At 45.2% G+C, this 26,641-nt stretch overlaps 1 protein-coding gene and 1 long non-coding RNA gene across 3 annotated transcripts in view; one reads left to right on the top strand and one right to left on the bottom strand.

Moving 5' to 3' along the window:
- Window positions 1–802, bottom strand: part of LOC106504847 — a 314,513-nt gene extending 313,711 nt beyond the window's left edge. For both annotated transcript variants that reach the window (XR_002346982.1, XR_001298708.2), the window contains exon 1: window positions 574–802. This is a non-coding gene — a long non-coding RNA (uncharacterized LOC106504847). The remainder of the gene's footprint in view (window positions 1–573) is intronic.
- Window positions 843–26,641, top strand: part of FAT3 (FAT atypical cadherin 3) — a 704,031-nt gene continuing 678,232 nt past the window's right edge. The window contains 1 exon segment of the mRNA XM_021102333.1: window positions 843–1,392. The gene's annotated coding sequence lies outside the window, so the exon portion shown is untranslated.

Genomic DNA, 26,641 nt, shown 5'->3' on the forward strand with positions numbered 1-26,641 from the left:
GCTGTGCTGGGGGCAGTGAGGATGGGGGGCGGCGAGAAGGGGAGGTGTTAAGACTGCCTCTCAGCTTCGAGGGGAAAAAAGGCGCAAGTGTGAGGAGACACAGCAAGAAGTGAAGGCTCAGGAGCAGCCGGGTGTGCATGGGGGCGGAGTCCGTGTGGACTGGGAATCCTAGGAGGAGGGTGCCTGCAGAAGCTACTGGTACAGGCAGTCAGGCTGGGTTGCAAATTATCAAGCCCCCTTAATCACTCATTCCTCTCCGAGCACCTCGCCTGCATTTACACACACACGTACACTTCCCCCCCCCCCAATGTTTAAAAGGATTTGGAGGCTGGGAAGGAGGGAGGAAAATGTGCCACGGTTACCTTTTTAGTCTAATACCCTCCCCCGTTCTCCGCAGGGGAATGAGATGACTCCGGAATCCAAAAATGTGTGGGAAAGTAGCAGGAATCCTGTCTGGGAAGCACATTTGAAATAAAAAAGGCACCACGTTTGATGGCTTCCCCTTCACGTTACAGAGTAACCTGAGGACCTTAGACAAGCTCTTTTAACTTCGCTGTGCCTCAGTTTCCTCACCTGTCCTAGGCGAGTTAACACGTGCTCGACCTCCGCGCAGAGCTGTGGTAGGGACGAGGCGGAAAGTGGTGTGTGTGAGCTCCCTGAAGCCGGCACCACGCTCCATCCGCTGTAGGAAGGCACTTTGGTGTTATCCTGGAGCCCCGAGAGGCCGGTGGGGGAAGACTGGAGCTCTAAAATTAGTCCAGCTTCCAGGCTCGGCGCCGGGAGCGCCCTCCAGCTCGCCGCGCCTCCCCCACCAGCCCCCTCTCCCCCCGCCCCCTCTCCCCCACGCGGCGCTCGGAGATCGCTAGTCATCCCGGGCGCCGGGGCTTCGCTCCCCCTCGCCCTCTGCGCTCTCAGTTTGGGAGGAGGAGACAGCGAGAGAGAAGCGACTGGGGGAGATGAGAGAGAGGGGCTTGGCCGAGCGTCGGCGTCGGCTGTGATGGGGAGCCGGGAGCAGCCAGGCAGCGAGCAGTAGCGGCGGCGGCGGCGGCTGCAGCTCGGAGCAGACACGAGAGCCGGCGCTCCTCCCGGCAGGCTGCGCTGTGATCTGGGCTGCGGATTGGGATCTCGCGCCTCCGTGTCCCTCCTCCCGCTGCCGTTCTCCTCCTCCCGGCTCCCCTCCTCCGCCTGCGACCCCGCGGCGGCAGCGGCGGCGGCGGCGTCCCGAGCGCCGAGCGCCTCTGCTCGTGGCTCCAGTCCCAGCGAGCGCGCGGAGGGCACTGCGGAGGCAGCGGCAGCGGCAGGGTGGCCGGCTCACTCCGGGCAGGAGCGCCAGGAGAGGAAGACCGCGGGAGAGGCGCCTGGTGGAGCTGAGGATCGCCAGCGCAGGCAAGGGTGCGTGGGGATTTTTAACATAATTATTCGACTGCCCGTGCACCGGCTGGAGCGCGCCTCTAGGAGCACAGCTCAAGCTGTCGGGTGCAAACGGGCTGCGAGGTGGGCTCGGGAAGGCGAGAGCCGGCGGAGCGCATGGGGGAAACTTTTCACCTTGTAAAGTTCCTGCCTCAGCACAGCTCCGAGCCGCTTGGCCGCCGCCGCCGCCGAAAAGAGAGGAAGGAGGCTCGGTCTCCCGGCGGTAGCCGGGAGGTTGGCATGGAGAGTTGGCCAAGTTTGGGTCTGAAAATTTGGAGTGGGGGCGCGAGGGGGCTTGCGGATCGGTGTACCCACCCCTGGCCTCTGAGCCCTGGCCTCTCGCTGCAGGTGGATGAGAGGGTCCAGGCTGCGAGCCTGTCTGGTAGCCTTCCCTGTAGGGCGCTGCGGGGATGTTCAGATGCCAATGAATGTACTTGAGAGTCCCGAAGGCTCGAGTTGGGTCTTCGCTTGGCAAGGCGCCCGGTGGAGCAGGGAGCCCAGACTCCACTTTCGCCAGGGAGAGCGAGGGGTTACAAGCCATGCTGCCGGGCCACTCCACGCTGGACTCCGGTTTGCGGGGGTCATGGGTAGGGTGAGAAGTACTGAATGGCAGCAGCCCTTGGACTGGAGCGACAGCCTTTTACGGAGTGGCAGGGAGGTGGGACTTTTCCTATCTTGACTGGGAGAGGGAAACGGAGTGCCTTGGGAGTGCATGGGTTTTGGCGGGCGTGCGTTAAGGTTGCTTGTCTTTGAAAAGAAAGCCGCGCGGGTCTGAGTGTCCTGGGGGTGCCTTGCAGCCCTTTCTGGGTTGGGGAGCGGGGGCGAACGCGAGGGCTCGCCAGCTCCGACCTCAGGGGCCCTCCCCAGGCGGTTCTGGGTTCACTCCCTTGCGGGGACCAGTGTGGGTGCGAGGCCTGGGTCGGGGTTCGCGGAGAGCGGGAGGCGGAGGCAGCGGAGGTGGCCAGGACCGTCTTCGCTCCCGCGCGCTGCGCGCCAGGATTCCGCCAGTGGGGGTCGCTGAGCTAAAGAGCATCTGGCCCCTGGGCTTGCGCGAGATGGCGAGCCCGGGTATTTTTAGCAGCGCTGTGGTCTGTACGCCTCCTTCCCTTCTCACGCTGACTTTTGTCGCGTGTGCTTTCTGAGAGACCGTTAAACACCGACTGCGATTAGGCCTCGCAGAAAGCAACTTTCATTGTTCACTTCTCCCTGCCCAGCTCTCGTGGGCGGGGGCGCGCCGGGGGCAAGGATGCGGGGTGGCGGGAGTTTGGCCGCGAGCTCAGGGCGTCTCTTGGGTAGCCTGCGACAGGAGGAACGGAGGGTGCTCCCGGCATGCGTGTGTGTGCGTATGTGTGGTGGTGGTGGTGGTGGTGGTGGTGGTAGTGGCATCCTGCGGCGGCGGCTCCGCGTAATAATGGGGGCAAGTCAGGCCGTGGAAGGGGATCCCTATGGGGATCTGAGGGGGAGGGAGCCTGCAGGGGCCCGGCGAGAGATCACCGTGGGGTGGGGGGAGAGGAGAGGCTCCCAGGAGCGAGAGGCGCCTGCGGCCTGGAGCGTGGGCGGTCGGTGGCCGTGGCTCCCGGCGTCGGGCCGGCCCAACCCGCCTCGGCCCCAAGCTTCATCTCACCGCCACCGCGCGCCAACTGGAGACTCAGCTTCTGGTTCCGGCGAACCTGCAGCAGTCGCGGCAGCAGGCAGGGACGGAAGCGCGGTCTGCGCTGCTGATTGAAGAGTCTTTTCTCCTCCTCTCCCCGGTCTCCGGCTTTTCCCCGCCCCCAGACTCTGGCGCGTTTGTTTTCCAAGTTGGATCCCACTTCCATTTACAAGTGTCAGACAAACCCGCGCGAACCTCCCCCGCTCACCCCGGCCCCAGCCAGACGGGAGAGGGGCGGGGGGCGAGCTGTCTGGGCAGCACCTAGGGCTGTGCGACGCTCCCACGGGGGACTTGACCAGCTCCGGTTCCCATTCGTGGGTCCTTGATATTTAAAAAGAAACACGTAAACAAACAACGGAATTCGAACCACTCCTGGCCCCTTGTATTCCGCCGCTTTTCTCCTCCTCGCCTCGGACGTATTAATTTTCTGGCCCTAACGCCTGTCTTTTCAAAGGCAAGTCGGGGGTGGTGGGAGGCAGGGGGCGGAGGAGCAGGCCGACCAGTTCATCACGGTGGATTTGTGCGCCTGGCTTTGTTGCTAGGATTAGATTCTCTGATTGCGCCCGGGCTGAGTTAAATGCAGAAGGGCTGAGAACCGGCCAGAAAGACTGCAGACGACGTTGCCCCTGATGCAGGCGGCAAGTCCAGGTGGTGGAAGAGGGAAGCCCGCCATCTAGGAATTGAGCAAGGAGGTGCCCCCTTCTCAGGATCGATTAAAGAGAGCCTTGTTTCGCTTCCACTGGCAGGCATGGAACTTCTCCTAACGTTTATTGAAGGCTTGAGTGATGTTCTGGTTTGTGACGTAGAGATTTGAATCTGAGAAGGAAAGGAAGGGAGGGGATGGAGGAGAGAGAAGGAGGGAGAAGAGATGGAGAGATGGAGATTCTGCAGAATCCTGGAAACTGCACAGAGCTAACTGCTCCCCCCCCTTTTTTTTTTGATTCTTACTCCTAAATTGGAGCAGTTGAGCAGTGAGAGAAAAAAGGACAGCCAAAAAAAAAAAAAAAAAAAACAGGGCGCCAAGAGACAAAGACCAAAAAATTCACAATAACTTTAGCGCTTTGATGTGCTTTTTTTTTTTTTTTTCGTAGAGTTGAAGTGAGGTAAGGGTGTTTAACGTTTCTACAAGGAGAACAGTTCTCTCAGAATTAAACGGAATGCTGCTATTTAATCATGAATCCTTGCTGTTACCCTTTTGGAACGTGGACAATGAATGGTGCTGGGGCGGGTTTCTCTGCACGGAGAGCTGGGATGAGGAAGTTCCCAGAACTGTCCAGTTATAATGTCTTCATATCAGAACCACACAGAGGACTTCACATGAAAAGCAGCTGGCTCAGAGATCAGAAATCGGTCAGCTGCTGGGCTGGCTCCATGTCTTGTAGCTGCAGGATTTTCACAGCCAGTGTTTTGTTGACCAGTGACTGGCTATCACCCCCCCCTCCCACTTTCAAATTTATTTATTCTGGTCCTGGCAGAGTCCTTTTGGGGATTTTTTTAATAGTCAGGATCCAGTCTATCTGTTAACTAGCAATTACAGTTGTGCTGAGCTACTCAAAAATGAAATGAGTAGCAATAAACATAGTGGCTGCCCACTGACCTATATGCTCTCTGGTTATTTTGCCAGCTCACAGCTTTTCAGTAAGCAGCAGCTCTTCGGGCTGCTCTCATAAGAATATTTTTGATGTGTCAGATTGTGTTATCAGCCTTGCTTTCTTCGTGTGCTGCAGAATGACCCGCTCTAATCCGGCTGATGAGTTATGTTTAAATATAAAGAAGTAGGCAGTTACCAGTGAGGAGAGGATATTTAGTCAGGAGCAGCTGGCCTGAGGAGAGCTCCCCATGGCTGCTGTGCTGTTATGCTAGATTAATAGTTCATAAGGCAAATAGGACCAAAGTGGCTTTATTTTGTGGCCTTCCTCTGTCCCATTGACAGGTGGGTTGGTTTTTCCCCGTGGGCAAGATGGAAAAGGTAATACGAGTGATGCTTAGCTTTCTTGCATTGTGGGTCCTTCCGAGGCGCTTTGCTTCTGCAAGAGCATGAAGTGGGGATCATCTGATGGGATCAGGTGGACCATCCACTTGGATTGATTTCCTTTGATTGCTGGGGAAGGACTATTGATGAACCCTTGTCTTTGCCGATTGTGACAAACACCAAGAAGGAATGAATGATAATTTAACAGAAAGAAATCTGACAAACCTGCCCCATTCCTTCCTGTAGATAAGAGAGCCCCTGGTTTCCACAGATGTGCAGTCTTTAAAAATTAAAGGAAGAAACGCAACCCCTTGCACATTGCTTTGCTTATTTGTGAACTTCTCTGAAATACATCTTAATCTCAATTGTTGACTATGTCTTTGTGACCCCTCTTTCCACCCCATTGTGAGGGTTGGTTCTATTTTTATAGCCTGTCCTTTGAGGGTGATTACACTACCTACTGCCTAATAGGCACTAAATAAATATTTGTGGCTCAGGTGACTTCCTCTGTGAAGACCCTGATGGTACATATTTTTTCTGTGTTCTGCTCAATTTGATTCTATATGCTTCTCAAACATACAGATGATTTTTTTTTTTTTTTTTGGTCAGTTGAAGAGTATCTACTTCTTTAATAAGCTTTTTTCTGTCTTTGTTTAGACTGTTCCTTTTCCTCAAATTTCTTTCCAAGAATAACTTTGGGCAAGCTTACCTTTCCTTGAAGAAATAAAAACAAAAAGACTCAGTTGAATGCCACAGATTGAATTTATTGAGAATATATTTGACACTTGTTTGGTGGCTTGGAGCCAGCTTCGGGTCTACTCAAATAGGCTATCAGTTACATGTAACAGTGACAAATGACCATGCTAGTAGTTCTGGATTGGAATGGCCCTCCCCGGTTAGTCTTAATTTTAGCCAGTTCTAGGATTGAGATATTTTTGGATTAAAGTAGAAGGGATGAAAATTTGAGAATGGGTTTACTGGCATGATGGCGGTTGGAGGAAATGGAGAACAGATTTCAAAACTTAATGATCAGACTCTTCATATCATCAAAGTGTTTACTTCCTTTGCTGATTATAGAGGGAGGCCTGGGGTAGGTGGTAAGATTGTCCTTTAGAAAATGCTTTCTAAGGAGTTCCCGCTGTGATGCAACAGGATCAACAGTGTCTTGGGAGCGCTGGAACATAGGATTTGATCCCTGGCCCAGCACAGTTGGGTTAAGGATCCAGCATTGCCCCAGCCGTGGCTTAGGTCTCCACTGCAGCTCTGATCTGATTCCTGGCCTGGGAACTCCCTATGCTGCGAGGTGGCCAAAGAAAAGAAAAGAAAGGAACAAAATGCTTTCTGAGAATATAACCTTGGTTGGTTGCCTGGACAGAGAAGTTGTACATGGGACCTTGAGAGGGATCCTTAAGCAGATTTTAGTATTCCACCTTTCCCCATCTTCTAGGGTTCCAAGATTGTGGAGCTTCTAGTTAATAAAGGAACTTTGTTCAATGACTCTTGCCCTTGTGTGTTTTCCATTACTCCTTTTGTTTTAAGTCACACACTTCAAGTCATTCCTGTTACTTTTCTTTCTTTAAAAAAAAAAAAGCTTTACACAATTTCCGTTGTGGCTCAATGGGTTAAGAACCTGACTTAGTATCCATGAGGATGTGGGTCGGACCCCTGGCCTTGTTCAGTGGGTTAAGGATCCAGCATGATGTGGCTTGGATGCGGTGTTGCTGCGGCTGTGGCATAGGCCTGTAGCTGCAGCTCTCATGTAACCCCTAGCCTGAGAACTTCCATATATGTCACTGGTGCAACCCTAAAAAAAAAAAAAAAAAAAAAAAAAAAAGCTTTACTATTTTTAGTGTATTTTTTTCTGTTTCTTTTATCCCTTTAAGAAATTCATTCCAGGAGTTCCCGTCATGGCACAGTGGTTAATGAATCCGACTAGGAACCATGAGGTTGCGGGTTCGATCCCTGGCCTTGCTCAGCGGGTTAAGGATCCGGTGTTGCCATGAGCTGTGGTGTAGGTTGCAGATGCGGCTCGGATCCTGCGTTGCTGTGGCCCTGGTGTAGGCCAGTGGCTACAGCTCCGATTCGACCCCTAGCCTGGGAACCTCCACATGCCAAGGGAGCAGCCCAAGAAAAAAAGAAGGAAAAAAAGAAAAAAAAGAAATTTATTCCATTGAATTTCTGTTCAGTAAGATTTACTTACCCTGCTTCCATTTGCAAGGCAGTGTGCAGGATTTAGATATATCCTTTGTCAAAGTAAGATATCCTTTTTTTTTTTTTTCTCTGCTTACTGTTTTGTTGGGAAGGTGAGATATCCATGTGTGCAAACTAGAAATCAAGACATGGATATTTGTTAATGACAAAAGAGTGTCACAGAACGGCTTTCTAGGGGAGGAAGGGGAGATTAATATGAGCTGAAGTAAACTTTTAGGAGGGGTATAAAGTGAATATAATCCGCCTTCATAATTCTTCGTGAAGATCTAATGTAGGCAAAAAAGTACAAAATTTAAAAATTCTTGTATTTCTTTAGGACAGTGCTCGTTTTTGGAAGAACATATTCATGGCAGAGGCTAAATAGGTTGTTGGAACCTTTTTTGTTGTTGTTGTTGGCACATGGCGTTCCCAGGCCAGGGGTCAATCAGAGCTACAGATGCTGGTCTGCGCCACAGCCACACGGGATCCAAGCCAGTCTGTGACCTACACCATAGCTCATGGCAGTGCCCAATCCTTAACCCACTGAGTGAGGCCAGGGATTGAACCCTGGTCCTCAGGGATGCTAGTTGGGTTCATTACTGCTGAGCCACGACGATGGGAACTCTGGCTGTTGGAATCTTTAGTGTTTTGATAAGACTCTGGAATTTATTCAGGCCCTTTTCTCCGTCGTCCTTTTGTGGCTCCCCATCTCCCCACCCCTAACTTCAGAGAGGAACTTGAGGTGTTTTAAATGTGTCTGGGAGCCTGCATTACAGGTTTATGTTCGTGCCCTACTTTCTCCCCCATGTATACACACTGGCTGCCTCGTAGTTCCATCACCAGCTCTCTTTTGTTTTTTTGTTGGTTTGTTTGGTTTCTATTTTTTTTTTTTTCCTGTTGGTAGTATTTAAAAAGTGTTGGTGCAAATAAGGTGCCTTTAGAAGGGTCCTTTAAAAAATCATTCATTTTTGTGTTTTGCATAAAATTTAATGGGTCACTTATGGCACTCCCTCTTATTATTCATATTATTCAGTGGTTAACTCTGGGAGGCTTCTCGCACCACCCAGACGCCCCAAATTGATCCTTAAGTAGATAGTTTCAGCCTTGGCTGCACTTTGGAATCACCCAAATCAGCAACAGCTGATGCACAAGTTGTATCCAGACCATTTAATCAGATTGTCTGTGGGTAGGACCCAGGCATCTGTGTTTGTTGGTTTGTTGGTCTTTTTAGGGCCACACCTGCGTCATATGGAGATTCCCAGGCAAGGGGTCAAATCGGAGCTATAACCACTGGCCTACACCATGGCCACAGCAACGTGGGATCCGAGCCACGTCTGCGGCCTTCCCCACAGCTCACGGCAATGCCAGATCCTTAAGCCACTGAGCGAGGCCAGAGATCGAACCTTCATCCTCGTGGATGCTAGTCAGATTCATTTCCGCTGAGCCGTGATGGGAACTCCAGCACCTGTGTTTTTTAAAGCCTCCAGTGAATTTCACTGGGGAGCCAAAGGGCAGGGAACCCTGCTGCCCGAGGCTTTGCCTCAGTTCTGGAGGTGGAGCTCCTTCCTCCCCAAAGCTCCCAACCCCGGGGAATTTGAATGAAAATCAATAACAGGTGCTGTGCGTTCTCCTGCTGTGAATGTCCCCCTCAGGGCTCAATCCTGAGCTGAAGTTAAGCTGGACTGGCGCTGAAGGAGGTGGTTGGCAAGTTTATGACTTCCATCTTCCTGGTTCTCAGGGCTTTTTGTTTTTTGGGGTTTTTTTGGTCTTCCATTTTTTAAAGTTTTATTGAAGTACAGCTGATTTACAAGGGTGTGATAATTTCTGCTGTACGGCAAAGTGATTCAGTTATACACATAGACACGTCCACTCCTTTTCAGGTTCTTTTCCCATAGAGGTTATCGAAGAACCCTGCTGGAGTTCCCTGTGCTCCATGGCAGGTCCCCTGACCTTTGGGTCTCAGCTTTGCCAGTGATTAATATCCCTTCCGTGGCCGTCTGTGGATTTCTCCTGTTTGACTCTAGTTTGCCGTGGTGGCTTCTCTAGCTAGTATCACAGTGTGGTCCAGGAGCCGATAAATGAATTTGGAAGGTTTCAAACATCTCCAGGAAAAGAAAGTCTTCCATTTTTAAAAATATCAGACTATTCCTCTGTGTGTGTGTGTGTGTGTTTCTTAATGTAACTCTGAATTCAGGGAATAAATTCTAGGTATTCCATCCGTATTTGCTCAATTTTCATTTATAAGGATTACAAGAAATGTATTGCCCAAAAAATGCATCAGGTCTTCAAGCAGCTTACAGTCTAGTTGTGGCTCAAGATGGGTACATTTAACGGTGAGACAGCACTGTTTCATGTTGGAGGTCAGAGGAACTTAGGAAGTTTGGCAGGTGTGCTTCTGGCATGTGTTAGGAAGAAACTTCATGCCTGTGGACTGATGTAATTGGCATATTCTTATGCTTTGTTTGCCTCTGATGCTTAGTTAGGAATCCTAGAGTTAGCTTTAGCACAGACAGCTTTGAGGTGTTCTCTCCTTTAGGAATTCAAGCATTCAGGTCTGTTGCTTGCTTTTTCACATTCGAAAGAAACAAAAAAAGTCAAGTAAATTGTAGGCCTAGTAACTCTAGCTAGCTCTCAGAACGAGGGTGAAAGCTAGAACTTTTTCCTTGGACAGTCAGCATGACTTGCGGGTCCTGAACTTTGCAAAGCAGTTGCAAGCACTGTTTCAGTTGTTCATTCATTCTGTTCTTTTCGATTCTTTTCTTTTGGAGATGCCAGAGATAAGCCCAGCTACTGAGTGATGGGCAGATATGAAAGGTTAACTGGAAGTTTAATTGTAACTTCAGGGCTTCAGCTAAATTAAATTCCAAACAATCTGATACAAATTATAGGCCTTGTAGTCCTGAGGAAGGTTAAAAAGTGAGCACATTGGAGTGGCTATTCCATTTCACATTTGGAAATAAACCAAATTATTAGTGCTACTAAATATCATTGAACATTACTTCACAGTTGTAAACATCTGATAAACATGCCAGATAATACAGATTAAATCTAGTGACAAATGCACCTAATGACAGTATAAATGTCATTTTTTCCCCTATCAGAAAATACTGAGCGAGTGTGTTTTCTTTAAAAGCAGAATCAGCTCTGTCTTGGGGAAAGGAGTAGCTTGGTCTGTTTTGACACCTAGTGCATCTATTACAAATGTTGATTTTTTTAAAAAAAATCTGAGTATGTGATTAATATTGGGGGCATCTGAAATGTCTTTAAGATTAGTTTGAAATTCTCTGTTTGACTCTAAGTGGGGGCTAAACGCTGGCCCTTGGTGCTGTGACTGGTCGAGTGGTGTGTTGATAGCTGCTTGTGGCATGGGCCTGGGCCAGGCTGGCGTGGGTAGCCCTGGTGTCCTCAGATTGACCTGGCTGTAGAGAGCCTCACTGTAAAGAAATGTACACACGAAGATGGGCCAAATGCAGATGACTTTCACATTGCTGGAGTTAGGGAGAATATAGGACTCTTTCCCACATTCCAAAAAAAGGCAAGTTTCATAATAACCATTTCAATCAGAGGAACCAGAATTCAGAAGTGTGTAGTAATCTCCCTTGAGAATTTGGTACCTATCTGATAGGACTCGAAAGGCGTTTCGGAGTGTCAATTAAATGGAAAAATATGCCTGGCATTGAATATAATTAAGAAATGTTGAAGTCTGGTGTCTACACATTCAGACGCTGTATTCGATGGTTTAATTAGCGAACCAGGATTTGGATTTATTGACAGAAGTTCTCCTTCGCATGGCGTGTTTCACTCATTAAAAGCTCTTAATGCCTTGGATCTTTTTAGCTCTTGGAACATGACCATTTGCCATTTCGCGCTTCTTGACTTTAGTGATGTGTGTGCTTTTTTTTTTTTTTTTTCCTTTTGGACTTTGCAACTGATTACAATGATGTTACCTCTCTCACAGATGCCCATTTCACAGAATGAACCCATGATACCGCCTCACATTATGAAGTGTCACCAAGACATCAAGACAGGGCTTCATACCACTGGAAAATAAGGAGTGGGAAATATACTTATTATAGTAGAATTTTTGCCCCAGCAGTTTTAAAGTAATTTGTAAGAGCGTTTCTTCTTAATACTGTTAGCTCTCTATTATATTTACCTGATATTGAAGTACAAATTTCCCATGTCTTTTGCCATATTATGGTTGCTCATTTAATGGGAGAAATCCTTTTTACTCCAGACTGTGGGTATCGGAAAGATTCCAATTGTACAGGCGACTGGGAAATTCTTTTCCCTTTTAATATCCTTATTATGGATATATTTCTTCTTCCTCTTCTTCTTTTTATTTTTCTTTTTAGGGCTGCACCTGCTGTCTATGGAATTTCCCAAGTTAGGGGTCAAACTGGAGCTGCAGCTGCCAGCCTACATCCCAGCTCAGGGCAACGCCAGATCCCCGACCCACTGAGCAAGGCCAGGGATTGAACCCACATCCTCCTGGCTACTAGTTGGATTCACTTCTGCTGTGCCACAACGGAACGCCTGTATTTCTTCTTGAACTGTGTTTGATGATTATAAATGCTTGAAAATACTGCAATGCCTAAAGAAATAACTTAGGAATGTGGACCATAAATGAGGAAAGAGAGAAACACCGTTCACCTAATCCTTGAGGATTTGTCACTTCCTGTTTACAGTTTAAATTTTAGGCGTTTCCACCCATGGCGTAGCAGAAAAGAATCCAACTAGGAACCATGAGGTTTGATCCCTGGCCTCACTCAGCGGGTGGAGGATCCAGTGTTGCCGTGAGCTGCAGTGTAGGTTGAAGCCGTGGCTCAGATCCCGTGTTGCTATGGCTGTGGTGTAGGCCGGCGGCTACAGCTTCGATTTGACCCCTAGCCGGGGAACCTCCATATGCTGCAGGCACGGCCCTAAAAAGACAAAAAAATAAAAAAAAAAAAATAAATTTGAACTGCCTCCTGGAGGAGTAGCAACAGCTAGTTTTATATGATCTCTTAATCCCCTGTCTTCATAGTTCTGTTCTTTAACTAGGAGCGGTTAACATAATCTAGCATTCCATCTTCCCTGTAGACACAGCAGACCATTCACAGTCTGGAAGAACTACGTACACATCACATTGTTAGTCCTTCTGAGGGCCTGGGCTGGGTTCTTCAAATCTGTGTCATTGTTGGCAAAAAATGTATTGAGTGCTCTCACTGCCTTGTACTGATTTTGCCCGGAGCGTATTAAACAAATGATGGAGCCTGACCCTTCACAAGTTAGATTTCTCAGTTGCCTCTTGTTTACCTGGATGCGCCCAGAAAAGGACAAAATGCATGTGTGACCCAAAGTCAGAAAGATGCCACCAACATCTTCTACTGAGACGAAGTGACATCATTTACTTGGACATGTGTCGGCAGTAGCAATGGGGCAATACGCCTTGCATTTATCTTCAGAAGACAGCTCCTACAGTGAGGGAATTGCGTGATCTAGGCAATTGATTGGGAAATGTTCGGCAAAAACGTACTGTCTTGCCAACTCAATTTCCTAGATCTCCTTGAATTATCCAATAATTAGATAATCTTCTTTTACTTTGGAGGTGCAGATTTTGTGTGTGGATTTATTTGCGTTAATCACTCCCTTCCCAAGTTGTATTCAGCAATACGCACAGTCTGTTCAATTTACAGTCTCTCTATTTCTGTTAAATAGGTAGAATGAATAACATATTACATTCCCTCTAAAGAGAGAGAGGGAGATACAGGTATTTTATGAGATTTGCCACTTTCATGCAGCTCATCAGTGGTTATTATAATAATCAGAGTGAATAAGCCTAGATTGCTCTTATACAATAGATATATTTTTAAATGAGAGTGTAAACCCCATTTTTCAAAGCAAATCACATTTTAACTGCATCCAATTAGGGAAAACTCACTATTTAAGCAGATCCGGTGGCACATTCTTTTATAAAGTGAAGACTATTTTGTTTCTCCTTGATTTATCTGCTTTTCAACTGTAAATGTTTGCATATCCGATTTCTTAAAGAGAGGCAAAAGTGTACACACATGGGAGATGTATTTTCTCTTTTATATATGCGATGACCTGAACGTAGGTTTGACCTTCTCCGTCAGCACTGCTTTGAAGAGAAGCATTACAGGGGAAGCTAGATGGGGGAGACATGCCTGGAGCAAGAGAGGGTGGGACTGTCCACTGAAGCCTGAGAAATGGTGATAAAGCTTGAGAATTTCTGGGCAGTTTGGCCAGGGCAGGGCCACCCAGAATTACACCACTGATGATATCCTCTCCTTTGTGACGATGCTGTAAAGATCCAGTCCACTTCCCCACTTTGGGAACAGCCAGAAAAGTGTCCCTTCCCACTCAGGGCTTCTCAGCTTCCAGGGTCCCTCTTCCTGCCTTTTGTTCTCCTCCGTGCTTGTGGCCGTCTTTGTATGTCCCCACCTTTGCACGTCCTGCAGTCACTAGTTGGAGCTCTGTGCCATCCTGAAGGTCTGGCTTGACCTTACTTGTCTTACCTTTTAAGTCTCTGTACTGAAGCACCCACTCCAGTTTGTGTTACTATCATAGCACCTAATGCCAGCCTCCTTGTAATGAACTTCCCTGTGTTGGTGACTCTTACTCCCTATAGACCATCATTCCCTGGGCTCAGTAGCATAATATGAATCTTTGATTCCCCCGCTCTTATTACTGTTGGATCTTACCAGTGTTCAATATTTAACGCTTGGAGTTCCCTGGTGGCATAGTAGGTCACTGTGGTGGCTCGGATTGATCCCCGCCCCTCCATATCCATGGGTGGATTCTGCATCCGTGGATTCAGCTTACCTCGGATCGAAAACATTAGTAACATTGCCAAGTGGTTTCAAAAATCAAAATTTGAATTTGCCACACCGGCACTTATTTACATAGCATTTCCATTGTGTTTATAGCTACTGATAGAGCATTTACCTTGTATTATGTGCTGTAAATAATCTAGAGATGATTGAAATTATTGGGGAGGAAGGTATGTGGGTCGTATGCAAATACTAGGCCATTTTATATAAGGAATGTGAACACCCATGGACTTTGGTGCCAAGAGGAGGGCCCTGGAGCCACAGCCCCATGGGTACTGAGGGATGACTGTAGCATGTTTGAGGTCCACATTTTCTCTTTAAGGAAAGATCGTCCAGGCAGGTCTACCCAAGTCCTTGACTGGCTGATCTGCCAAAGCTGTGGCTCTTTGAAGTTTTAGCACCACGTGCGGTAAAGACACCCAGAAGCCATATTGCCTGCAGACAAATGTTTGTCACCTTTCCGTAGCACCTCTTTGTTTTGCAGGAGCTCCTGAGAGAGCCATTCCTTGCCTGAAGGTACACACTTACCTGAAGGTACACACTTACCTGAAGGTACACACTCGTGGAGGTTGATGTTCACAGTCACAGGTCAGATTGACTGGGAGGTGGGACACGCACATCTCAGTGCTGAGTCTCTTCTGTCTCAGGAAAGGGCCGAAGACATGTGCAAGAATGTTGTTATTACAAGAAAACTTGAAGCCTTTCTAATTTATATGTAAAAATTAAATTATTTTTTAAACACCTTTGCTGTAACTCTTGTTACACTGAACTGCAGTCAGTGCACCCTGCCAGTGGCTACCGAGACGCAGAGGTTCCCAGGGTTGCTGCTTATTCAGTGCGGACCATGTGGGCAAGAGAATCCTGCTTTAAGGGTCAAATGTACAGGCCCTGGCACAGAGTCAAGCTTGTGTGTATATGAATGAATGTACAGAGTTACCCGGCAGTGTGTAATAGAGTAGATTAAGAGCAAATCTTGTAAAATTCCAAATTATCCTTTTTTTTTTTTTTAAATGACACTGCACTAAAGCATTATTTGAGGAGCAGGCTGGTAAAATAAACCCGAGAACAGGTAAGTGTCTTGGGAATGTCATATCACAGAAAATGTTCAATAACTGTTTCTCGAATGAATGGAAATTGGAAAAGGCTGTGTCTGTCTTTTAGACACTTTGTCATTCTGTGAGCTTAACAAACAAAATCTCATTAGCACCAAATCCATGGGAGCATGAGAAATGTGTAATGCTTTTAATTTCTTATTAAGTGATTTGTGTTTATTGAAAAGTGGCTTGAAGGTACACTGAACAGAATTCATCCTATTGGATTTAGGTGAGTCTAGATATCTGAGGCTTTCCTGCACTTAGAACATGCTCTCAGTGCAGTATTGGAATAGGGGGTGGAAGGAGCGAGCTCTTATTTCTGGGAGGGTTTACTGAAATGAGAAGACGAGGAGTTAGACTTTAGAGAGCCTTTTCTTTATGCCCCTGTGCCTTTTCAGTTTGTGTGATTTTGCGAAGCCTTTATTTCTCCAGGCACACTTTGTACGTGTCTACAAGCAGATGAGAGGGAGCGAGGGCTCTTAGGGGCTGGTAGAGGCAAATGTGAATCCCGTTTTTTCCCTATTAACTCACGAGGCCTGCTGGGTAGCAGCAGGCACCAGCAGACATTTAATTGTGTGCTAGGTAAGGCTGGCACAACGCCAGCATCATGGTGGAGTAAGAATTACACTAATCAGCTGGGATAGACTGCATATATTGATTAGAGTTGGATTTTGTTATGCAAAAAAAAAAAATCTTTATAAATAGTGGGAAAGTAATTGAGAGTAATTAAAAAGGCAGAGAGTTAATTCACAGTTCTTCAGATGAAAAGGCATTTTGATCCTTTGCTTCCATGCAGATTTCCGGGCAGGCCGGAGCAGTTTGGGGAGTGCAGAGTCTGAATGGTGTGATCCCTGTAACCACTGCACTGGAAAGAGAGGAAATAAATGGGCAGGCTGCGTAGATGAAGCACTGGTGACCGAGTTCTATTATCTTGTTCTTAGTGGCTCATTGCTGCTGGAAGCCTTCTTCGTTGTTTGGGTCTGGGGGCTTCTCTTTTCCTTGTCTTGATCTCTCTAACAGCTTTTGGTTATTACTAATATCCCTAATGAGAACTGAATTGGGACCCCAGTATTCCAGTGAACACTGGTGAGTTCATGGAACCACCCTGGAATTACCTGGAATTTCAGCATGTTCTGTCATTGCTTCCTTCCTTGCCCCAAATGAGAAGGCTTTATAGTCATTTGATGTCCCAGAGAACACTTCCTCTCTGAAATGATGACCTGGAGTGGTGTGTCTGCATACCCTTTCTTGCCTCTCGCCCTGTCATTCATAGGCACTGCCTGCCACAAAATAGATGCTCAACAAATATTTGCTGAGTAGGTGGATGAAGTGATGTTGTATAGGTTTTGGATGCTGAAGTGATTTAGCATCTTCGAGAGACGTTATGGATGATGTTTGGTGGAGTTCCAAGCATCATTACGATTTGAGATCCTGAATAACAAGTAGGGAAAGGGGCATAGGGGAGGGAAGATGCAGACGGCTAAGACTGATGGAGCATCAGGCTCTTTGCATATGTATCTTTGTTCCAGCATCAACTGTGTTCTGAGAGGCGGATGTTAGTGTCATCATTTCACAGGTGACAAAGGTATGGTTAGAAATTGAACCAAGGTCACAGACCTTCCTTGGCAGGATTGAGATTGGAACCTACTGCTCTCTTGGACAATCAGAGCTTCTCAAAGATAGCCACAGGGATGCCCATACCGGAAGGGGAGGATGGTTTCATACTGTCAGGGCGTGGTAGTGGAGGCCAAAGATAGGCCATGAGCATTAGTCGGGTTTCTTTGAAAGCTGAGTATTTCTTTTCTTTCTTTTTTTTTTTTTAACAAAAATTCATGTGAATGTTACAGCCTATTTTGTAATATGTTTGGTTACATGTAAAATCATATTTTAAATCAAAGTGCTTAAAATTTCTCCCCCAGATCTTTAGTTAAAATTGACTCACCTAAATTTGCTCTAAGTGTATCCTCTGGGCTTCCTCTGGAGTTTCCATGAAGAGAGACTGTGTGGCAATTTGGTTGGAAGAGAGACTGGGGAACCTATCTTGAACTACTGTTCCCATGGCCATATATAGTTTTTTTACCTAGAGTCCATGCTTATTTGCAGAGGCCAGGGCCTGTTAGAGATGAGGATGCTGCCCAAACTCCCCAAGATTTCATCTGGTTTATCCAGGAGCTTTATGTACCATTGATGTCACTGCTGTGAATCCAAGTTTGAGAAGCAGGCACAAAACCATACTTTACTGCACCATTTGAATAATAATGATGATGACAATAGCAGTTGCTCTGGTATGGTTAATTGGTTAGTTAAAAATGTCATTTTATCCTAGTTTTACTATATGGATGAGAAAATTTACAGGAGAAACTTGAGAAAAGGAGAATGTGGATGAAGAATCCTTGAAAACCAGAACACTCCCAGACTGCTCATTGGTCAAGCAAGCACTGAACTGGTCGAAGACTATTAAAAAGGAATTCTTGACACTATTCACAATAGTCACTTGAATTTGTCTAGAACCATTTACAATTTGTCATTCATTTTTGCATTTGTTAACAACAACTAACATTGGTGGGAGATTTGCATATATTATTCATCTAACCTCCAATACCTCTTTGAGGCAGGCACTGTTATTTTCTTTCCTTTACAGATGAAGAAATTGAGGTCCAGCGTTAAGTGACTTGCCCAAGATGACATGCTTGAGAAGGTGTCAGAGTTAGGATTCAAACTCAACTTTATCTAACTTTATAACCTCTGCTCTTTACCCTGGGCTGGGTCAACAAACAGCTGCTTCCTTCCTTTGTGGGGTTCTGAGTTCCTGGCCTATCTTCAGCCTCACTCATAGCGACCCTCTCGTGATCCTGTGGACGTATCTGGGCTTCTCCAGACTACAGTATCGCTGGAAACACCTGCCCGTGCATGACAAACCTGGGTAGATTTTCTAAAACTTGAGTATGCAACCCAGGTCAGCAGGAAGCAAATTGAGCCCTGGGAAGAATGCAAATGTTCCCTCTTGGCAGTCACTTTTCCCTTTCAGGTTAATGATGACACAAAAGGAAACGGAAAAGTTGGCCCGTAAACGTGGGTTATTACAACTTTGCTGGAACTAACTTCAGCATCGCTGGAATGGTCCGAAATCATGTAACTGTACTCCTCGGAGTTGGGTTGTTAGATTCCGAGTGACTGCAGTTTTCCAAGGCAGGTTAGATCAAGAAGCTAGAAATCTGCTATTTTTTGATTTTGACTTCTCACTGAAGGTAAATAAAAAGATGGAAGATAAAAAGTAGAGAATTGCATTAGCTTGATTGGGGGCTTTATTTGCATAAAAGAGTCTTTGAATCACAATTACCCTCTGGCTTTGGACGCTGCACTTCTTGCCTTGCTTATTCTGTAGTCCAAGGTCATTACTAAAAGGCTTCCTGTTTCATGGATGAAGACGTACTGAAATATTAATTTCATTGCCTGAAGTAGATGCCTATGGTCTGGTGAATAACTTGAGGTTCTGTCAAAATCACAACGTGAAAGAGAGTTATTTTTTATACCTTTGGAAAGGTGGTTCAGGAATTTGAGTAATAGGCAGCTATAACTTCACTCTCATTTTGCCCATGTTTATGACAGACATGAGTAAAAATCTTTATGTTCTTTGGTAATTACTTCAGTGAAACAACCATAACTGGGTAAGTTGCATGTTTAAGGCATCAGGGAAGAGATTTTTGTTTTGTTTTGTCTGTATGTAATTGCAGGCATAAGACTGAGAGAGAAATGAACTTGTAACATTTGAAGTTTAGAGGTATCTTTTTTTAAGTATAGATAGAGCTTGCATATTTAAGATTTTGTTGAATGCCTTTTCCGTTTGTAACTGCTGTAACAAAAAAAGCTTGACTTCAATGCTGTTTTTCCTTGGGATTTTTTTTTTTTTTCGTTGTTCTTTTGCAGCCTGGGCTGTTGGTGAAATTCAATCCAGTGCCTTAAAAAGAAGTTGCATTCCTCAATGGCAGCAGAAAAAGCCTCAATCTCCCTTAGTACTAGCTAAAGGTAATAATACTTGCAAGCACAATTCCTTAAAACAAACCAAGAAAAAACAAAAACAAATCCCAAATTGTAATTGAAGGTTTTTGCATCATTACAGGCAACAGCCTGAGGCTGTAACAGATACACTTGGAGAGAGTTTGGCTCGTTTTATTGACATATTGTTTGGTCTGTTGTGAGTAGACATGCATAATTCTTGGCCCAAGTAACATCTATCAGTTGACAAAAGCCAGTACCTTACTTACCTGGTCTCACTTTGGAAATAATCCTTGGAAGTTATTATTTTATTTTATTGTTCTTTTCAGCTGGTTTTGCTCACGGAGTGACTCAGTAGCTCTTTGCGTAGCTGTTTTCCAGTCTATTTTATAATCCATACTTGTTCCTCCCCCCTCTTCTCCCCCCCCCCAAGCCTTGCATTGCTGGAATCATTTCTGTTTTACTTTAAAAAGCAGTTTGCTTAATGTCACAACAAAATAAAGCATGGATTAGAAACAGCATTGCAGTTGCAGACTTAATGCCTTTGTGACATCTCATTGCTATGCAAATGAGATTCAAGGAGGTCATCCCTTTAGCAGTCACTCTAGCCCTGGTATCTACTTGATATTCCTTGGCCAAACTTACTAAGCATTCATTACTGAGCTGGCCTAGGTGGTATTTAACTCTTTGTTGGCTTTGAACCTGCTCTTCCATGCTGCTGAGTTCAACAGCTCCTTGCTCAGGGGATGTTTTCATTTTAGGAACCTCTTTGCATCTCTGCTCTGCTTCTCAGAATGTGGACACCTCAGGAACCCCAGTGCTTATGTATTTGCAAGATATCCTTGTTTGTAAGCCACAATAGTATTGGGAAAACTCATTCATGATGTTTCCTTTGCTGTTTCAAGTATTTTTATCAGTGCTAAATACTGCATTTTTAGATAGATGTTTTATTCAACTTGCATCTGTGACAAGTTCTTGCAAATATTCCCTAGGAATAAAAATGTGTATCTAGGCTAGTAAACGTTCATGTAATACTTAGTTTAAAATTAATTGTCTGCAATTCAAATTTGATTTCATCTGATTTAGCAATGTGTTAACAGTAAGTAGTTACAGAAAGTGGTGGAATCTGATTTTAATTCAGTAAAAACCAATACCTTTAATGAGTACAGATTGTTGCTGGTGTTTCATGTACTTGGTTAAAGGGTGTTTTAAATTCACTAGGTTGATAGGTTCTTTTTATTAAAAAATTACAAAATTATCCATATAATATAAAGAAATTATCCATTGCTCTTATAGTTCCAGTTTTGAATGAGCCTTTTGCAGTTTGACTAACTGGCCATATTTTAAGTGCTTGATTCATTAAGTAATTATCCTCTTAGTGATTATTTCAGTATAGTGGATCTCCTTTACACACAAGCAGACACAGAGCTGTCTGGACACTGAGTTGGTTCTGAGATAAAGGCTCAAATAACTGCTGTTTCAAAGCAAGCACCCCTTACACTTGGTGTAAGAAGGCTTAGGCCCTGTGAAGAATATTCACCTTACACCGTGGTCCCTTATAAGTTAAGAATTAGAATGATGCCATTGATGAGAGGGTGATTTGAGCAACTCTGTTTCTTTTTTTCTTTTTTTTTTTTTTTTTTTTTTTTTTTTGTCTTTTTGTTGTTGTTGTTGCTATTTCTTGGGCCGCTCCCGCGGCATATGGAGGTTCCCAGGCTAGGGGTCTAATCGAGAGCTGCTAGCCAGAACCACAGCAACATGGGATCCGAGCCGCGTCTGCAACCTACACCACAGCTCACGGCAACGCCGGATCGTTAACCCACTGAGCAAGGGCAGGGACCGAACCCGCGACCTCATGGTTCCTAGTTGGATTCGTTAACCACTGCGCCACGACGGGAACTCCCTGAGCAACTCTGTTTCACATGGAGAATTCCAGAATGAGGATTTGAACCTTTTCATGGATTAAAAAGGCATCTCTGCAATAAGGTTGTGAATCAAATACAAAACATTTTAAAAAGCTCCTTTGGCCTTTTATAAACCAGTACTTTTCAAAGTGTCATATCCGACCGCCTGCTGGTGTGAAGGACTGCTCAGACACCTGGTAATGACAGCTTATCTTGAATTCTGCTGAGAGCGGCCTTACTCCTTTGTGATTTTGATCAAGGGCAGTAGAAAACTAGTGGTAGTTAAAGGAGTGGAGCAATATTTCCAGGGCCAAGTTAAGTGCAGCTTTTTATTTATTTATTTATTTATATTGCGGTATAGTTAATTTATAATGTGTTAGTTTCAACTGTACGGCAAATGATTCAGTTTTATATGTGTGCTTGCATGTACATGTATATGTGTATATACGTATGTGTATACGTATATACACATATATACACACACATTATTTTTCAGATTCTTTTACACTACAGGTTACTACAAAATACTGAGTATAGTTTTCTGTCCTGTATATAGTATGTCCTTGTGGTTTACCTATTTTATATAGAGTAGTGTGTATGTTTTAATCCCGAAGTCCTAATTTAGCTCCCCTGTATCCTCTTTGATAGCAGTAAATTTGTTTTCGACATCTGTGAGTCTATTCCTGTTTTGTAAATAAGTTCATTTGTATCATTTTTTAGATTCCACAAGTAAGTGATATCATATGGTATTTGTATGACTTATTTCACTTAATATGGTAATCGTTAGGTCCATCCATGTTGCTGCAAATGGCATTATTTCATTATTTTTTATGGCTGAGTAATATTCCACTATGAATATATGTACCACATCTTCTTTATCCACTTATCTGTCAATGGGCATTTAGGTTGCTTCCATGTCTTGGCTATTGTACATAGTGCTGCAGTGAACACTGAGGTGCGTGTATCTTTTCGAATTAGAGTATTTTCTGGATTGCAGGATCACATGGCAACTCTATTTTCAGTTTTGTAAGTAACCTCAGCGCTGTTCTCCATAGTAGCTGCACTCATTTACATTCACACCAACTCTCTCCAGCATTTATTCTTTGTAGGCTTTTTGATGATGGCCATTCTGACTGGTGTGAGGTGATACCTCATTGTAGTTTTGATTTGCATTTCTCTAATAATTAGCGATTAGCGATATCGAGCACCTTTTCATGTACCTGTTGGTCACTATACGCCTTCTCTGGAGTAATGTCTATTTAGGTCTTTGAGGGAAAGCTTAGAACTACCCTTTTTCTGTGTTTCCCCACCTATCCTGTTCTTTCCTGGATCATACACATTCAAGGTGTCCCCGTTACACCGGGCATCTTGCTGGGTGCCAGGAGGGTCAAGGAGATGAAAACAGTCCTGTTCTTAACTTCAAGGAACTTTAGGTATGGGAATGAGACAAGACCTAACAGGAACCATCGCGAAATAAAAGCTGGTATTGCTGCATTGGCTGTGCTCTGGTGGCTCTAACAGGGAAGTGTTTTTTCTGAATTCACCCAGGGATTGGTTTCTGACCTGTGTCTTCTGGACACCCCTGAAAGCAGGGTTCCCCATTCAATGCTGGATCATCCTGATCCAGGAACTGAGGGTGGCCAGTTACCCAATAACTAACACTTGAATAATCAGGCTTCTCAACCTGATGCCCCTGATCTAGCCCAGAAATTCTTATTTATTCAAGGAATGATTAGAAGGAAATCTTAATGGGAGTTCCCATCTTGGCTTAGCGGTAATGAACCTAATATCTGTGAGGATGTAGGTTCACTCCCTGGCCTCACCAATGGGTTAAGCATCTGGTATTTCTGTGAGCTATGGTGTAGGTTGCAGACATGGCTCAGATCCTATGTAGTTGTGGCTGTGGCCTAAGCCAGCAGCTGCAGTCCAATTCAACCCTTAGCCTGGGAACTTCCACATGCTGCAGGTATGGACCTTAAAAGAAAAAAGAAAAAAAAAAAAAGAAGCAAATCTTACTTAGTAGATGTGTTCTAAGAAAGAGAATAAGTCATTTTCAGAGGGGTGTGTGTGTCTGCATGCGTGCGTGCGTGTGCGATGCGTGCATGTGTGTGTGTGTGTGTGTTTTAATTATGGTGAAATCTTTTCACATAAAGAAGCCCCCCTAGTTTTTATTTTGTTGTAAAGACACAAGTATAATTTATGACTTGTAAATTTGGATCGACCAGAACAATGTTAGAAATTTTAAAATCTGGGAATAGCTGTATTTGAGTTATAGATTATCTTGGGGCCCAGCCGCTGCCCCTTCTCTATGGCCTTCCTTTTCCACCTACACCGGATGTTGCGCAGGCGACCTGTTGAAGTGAAATGAGCCAATATTGATTCAAGTGGAAAGAGGAGACAAAGTCAGAGACAGTAGTAGCTAAAATATGACAAGTCTAAATGTCGTTTTTCTCTGCTGTCATTGTTTCCCTTAGCACAGATGATTCAGTGGAATGCCTTCCGGTGTGAGTGACTTACCATAGTGCTTGGTTTGCTTCTGGGGCTTTTGAGGAAAGTTTTAAAAAATGAGTTCATTCAGAGTTAGATGGAAATGTTCTTTGCTGGAAGCCCTGTTTTGTTTTTGTTTTTAAATGCCTTGCTCCATGTTTTCTAAGTAGAAAATTGTAAGAAAATTAAAATTTAGTAGGTCTTACATTGTGCACCCTAGTCAATCCATCGTTTTAGAAATCGATTTTTTTATCACAAAGGATGCCAGTTAATAGAAAGCGCTACTACACTCACTGTTGTCATCACTGTTTGCAAACCCAATGTTAAAGAGTTCTTTCTGGATCCTTGCTCTGCTAATAGGGTAAAGTGCTACCAGATGAGCCACAAGGCTTTTGGTTTGTGGTCTGAACCATGAGCCAAGGGCTTTAATTTTAGATCCAGATTCCAAACCATAAACTTTTCGCTGGTATGATTTTTTTTTTAACTATGGATTCAATCTTTATTAACATGTTTTAAAATAATAATATCAACTAGGTTACTCCTCATTATATAATAATGATTGATAAAGATCAGAGTTGAGAGGAATGAACTCCTAAGTATATTTAATGCCTTTCTTATAGTTCTGTTGTGATTCGTATAACAACCCTTTTCTTATATTCAGACTTGATTAAAATGTTCTCACCACCTTACAACTTTTCCCTCAGTTCTCAGGTCAGAATCTCTTTTTTGGGTATTTAGAAGAGACCTTTGAGGTATCTTAGCCCTAAAAGACTTTACAGCTATTAAGTGACATAGGAAGAGGGAAGCGAGATTTTTGTCTTTTTTTTTTTTTTTTTTTTTTTTAGGGCTGCACCCACAGCATATGGAGGTTCCCAGGCTAGGGGTCTAATCAGAGCTGCAGCTGCCAGCCTGCACCGGAGCCACAGCAACACAGGATCTGAGCTGCGTCTGCAACCTACACCACAGCTCACAGCAATGCCAGATCCTTCACCCACGGAGTGGGGCCAGGGATCGAACCCACAACCTCATGGTTCCTAGTCAGATTCGTTTCTACTCCACGACAGGAACTCCAAGACGTTTGAAATGTGAGATTTTGAGGTAATCGTATTGTTTTGTACTATGTTTACATCATCAGCTCCCTGACTGACTCCAAACTACTCTTGAGTAAAAACTCTTTCATGTTCATTTTATAGCTCCTGCACAGAATTGCTGGATGGAGAAAATAAAAATACAGATCTCCAGTTAAATTTGAATTTGAACAACTAACAATTCTTTAGCATAGATGTATGCGAAATATTGCATGAGACATATTTTTAACTATCAACGCAACTCATGCACAGATCACAGCTTATCCTATAGAGGGTGTTGTGAAAGGTTTGTTGAATGACTGAATGAGCCCCAGGGCAGGGGGGACTATTTGGAAGTTAGTTAATAATACTAACTTAGAGTACAGTAGAGCTTGATTCAAGGGTCGCTTTCACCTACCTGTGAAGCCCCGCAGATTGTCCACGGTCATTGTGTTGACTTAAGGTTCTTAAACAGTAGTGAGCCTCGGAATCACTGGGAGGGTTTCTAACTCATAGATTCCTCTGCCACACCCCATAATTTTTGATTTTGTAAACTTGAGGTGGGGTTTAAGGGCTGCCTCTCCAACAGGTTTTCAGAATGTTGGTGCTGCCCGTCTGGGACCACATTTTGGGAGCTACAGTGCAGACTTTTTAGAGAGGGATCTGCAAGCATTTTATGTAAAGGACCAGATAGTAAATACTTTAGGTTTTATAGGCTGTGCTGTCTCTAATGACGACTCAGCCCTGGCATTGCAGCTTGAAAGCAGTCATGTTGGGTATGGAAATGAATGGAGTGTGGCTATGTTTCAATCCAATTTTATTTGCAAAACCAGGATACTGGCCCAGTGGGGCCTGAGGGGCAGTCTCAGTTTGCAGCCTCTCTGCTCTTGGGTGAAAAAAGGGTTGAGTGTCGAGGACATGCAGGTTTAAATGGGCAGAAGTAAAGGAAGCAAAGGAAGAGGGATCTGCGCACTGGTGGAAGCCCCAGGGGCAGGGTATCCCTAAAGCCAAGCAAGCAGAGATTTTCAGGAGCGAAAGCCAGATCACCCCATCTGTTGTCTGAGGGCAGTTAAGGATGCAGGAGTGGATGAGCGCTGAAAGAGGCCATTGGATCTGGCAGGTGGGCTGTAATGACCACCACTGACTGAGAAGTTTGAATAGCGCACTGGGAGGGATGCTGGCAGATGGCAGTGGGGAAGGAAGAGGTGGAGGCAGCAGGTTTTGACTCCTCATTAGAGAAATTTGGCAGTGAGGGAAAGGAAGGGGCTGAGGCTAAAGCTAAAGGAGAAAATTGGGTCCAAGGAGGTCTCCTGACGATGAGAAGAAAACAAGTACGTTTCTAGGCAGAGAGGAAAGGGCCAGTAGAAGCAGGAGCCTGGGCTGCAAACACATCACCTCCTAAAAAGATGACTTCCCGAAAGTTGTGCGGCAGGTACTGACACACGAGCAGATGAAACTACAAGAGAGGAGAGATGGTAAGGGCAGAAACGTTCTCAAAAGAGACAGGGTGGGAAGGGGTTAGGAGAGCCCTCAGGGAGTGCTCTTGGACTGAGAAGGGACCACCCCCCTCTAAGACAAGAGTGGTTGGGCATCATTCCCAGGAAGGAAAGTAAGAGACTTCCTAGCCCGTAGCCTTGGTTTCCTTGGAAAGGTTGGCAGCAAGGCTAGAGTGAGGAGACTGTGGGGAACGGAGAGATTTTAAGGAAACCTGTGATGGTTTGGAGTAGACAGCGAGGCGGAAGGGACGCCAAAGATGAGTACCGCGTTGGGGAAGCAGCATTGAGGACTCCCCTGGGATCCAAGCGCATTGACGTGTGTCCCTATGTCACCCTGTTACACGGAACTTTCCTGTCGTCTGTAGCAGCCTGGAAAATGGTGAAAACATCACAGATGGAGGCTTAATCAGAACTGCAGGTTGTCAAGAGATGTTGGTCAGAAAGGCACGAAATGATGGACTTTACGATGCCCGTGGATGGGAAGATGAAGGGAAATGAAGCGGCCAAGGAAAGGAAACCCACGGGAACCACGTCCCGG

The sequence above is a fragment of the Sus scrofa genome, chromosome 9, assembly GCF_000003025.6.
Source record: "Sus scrofa isolate TJ Tabasco breed Duroc chromosome 9, Sscrofa11.1, whole genome shotgun sequence".
Lineage (NCBI taxonomy): Eukaryota > Metazoa > Chordata > Mammalia > Artiodactyla > Suidae > Sus > Sus scrofa.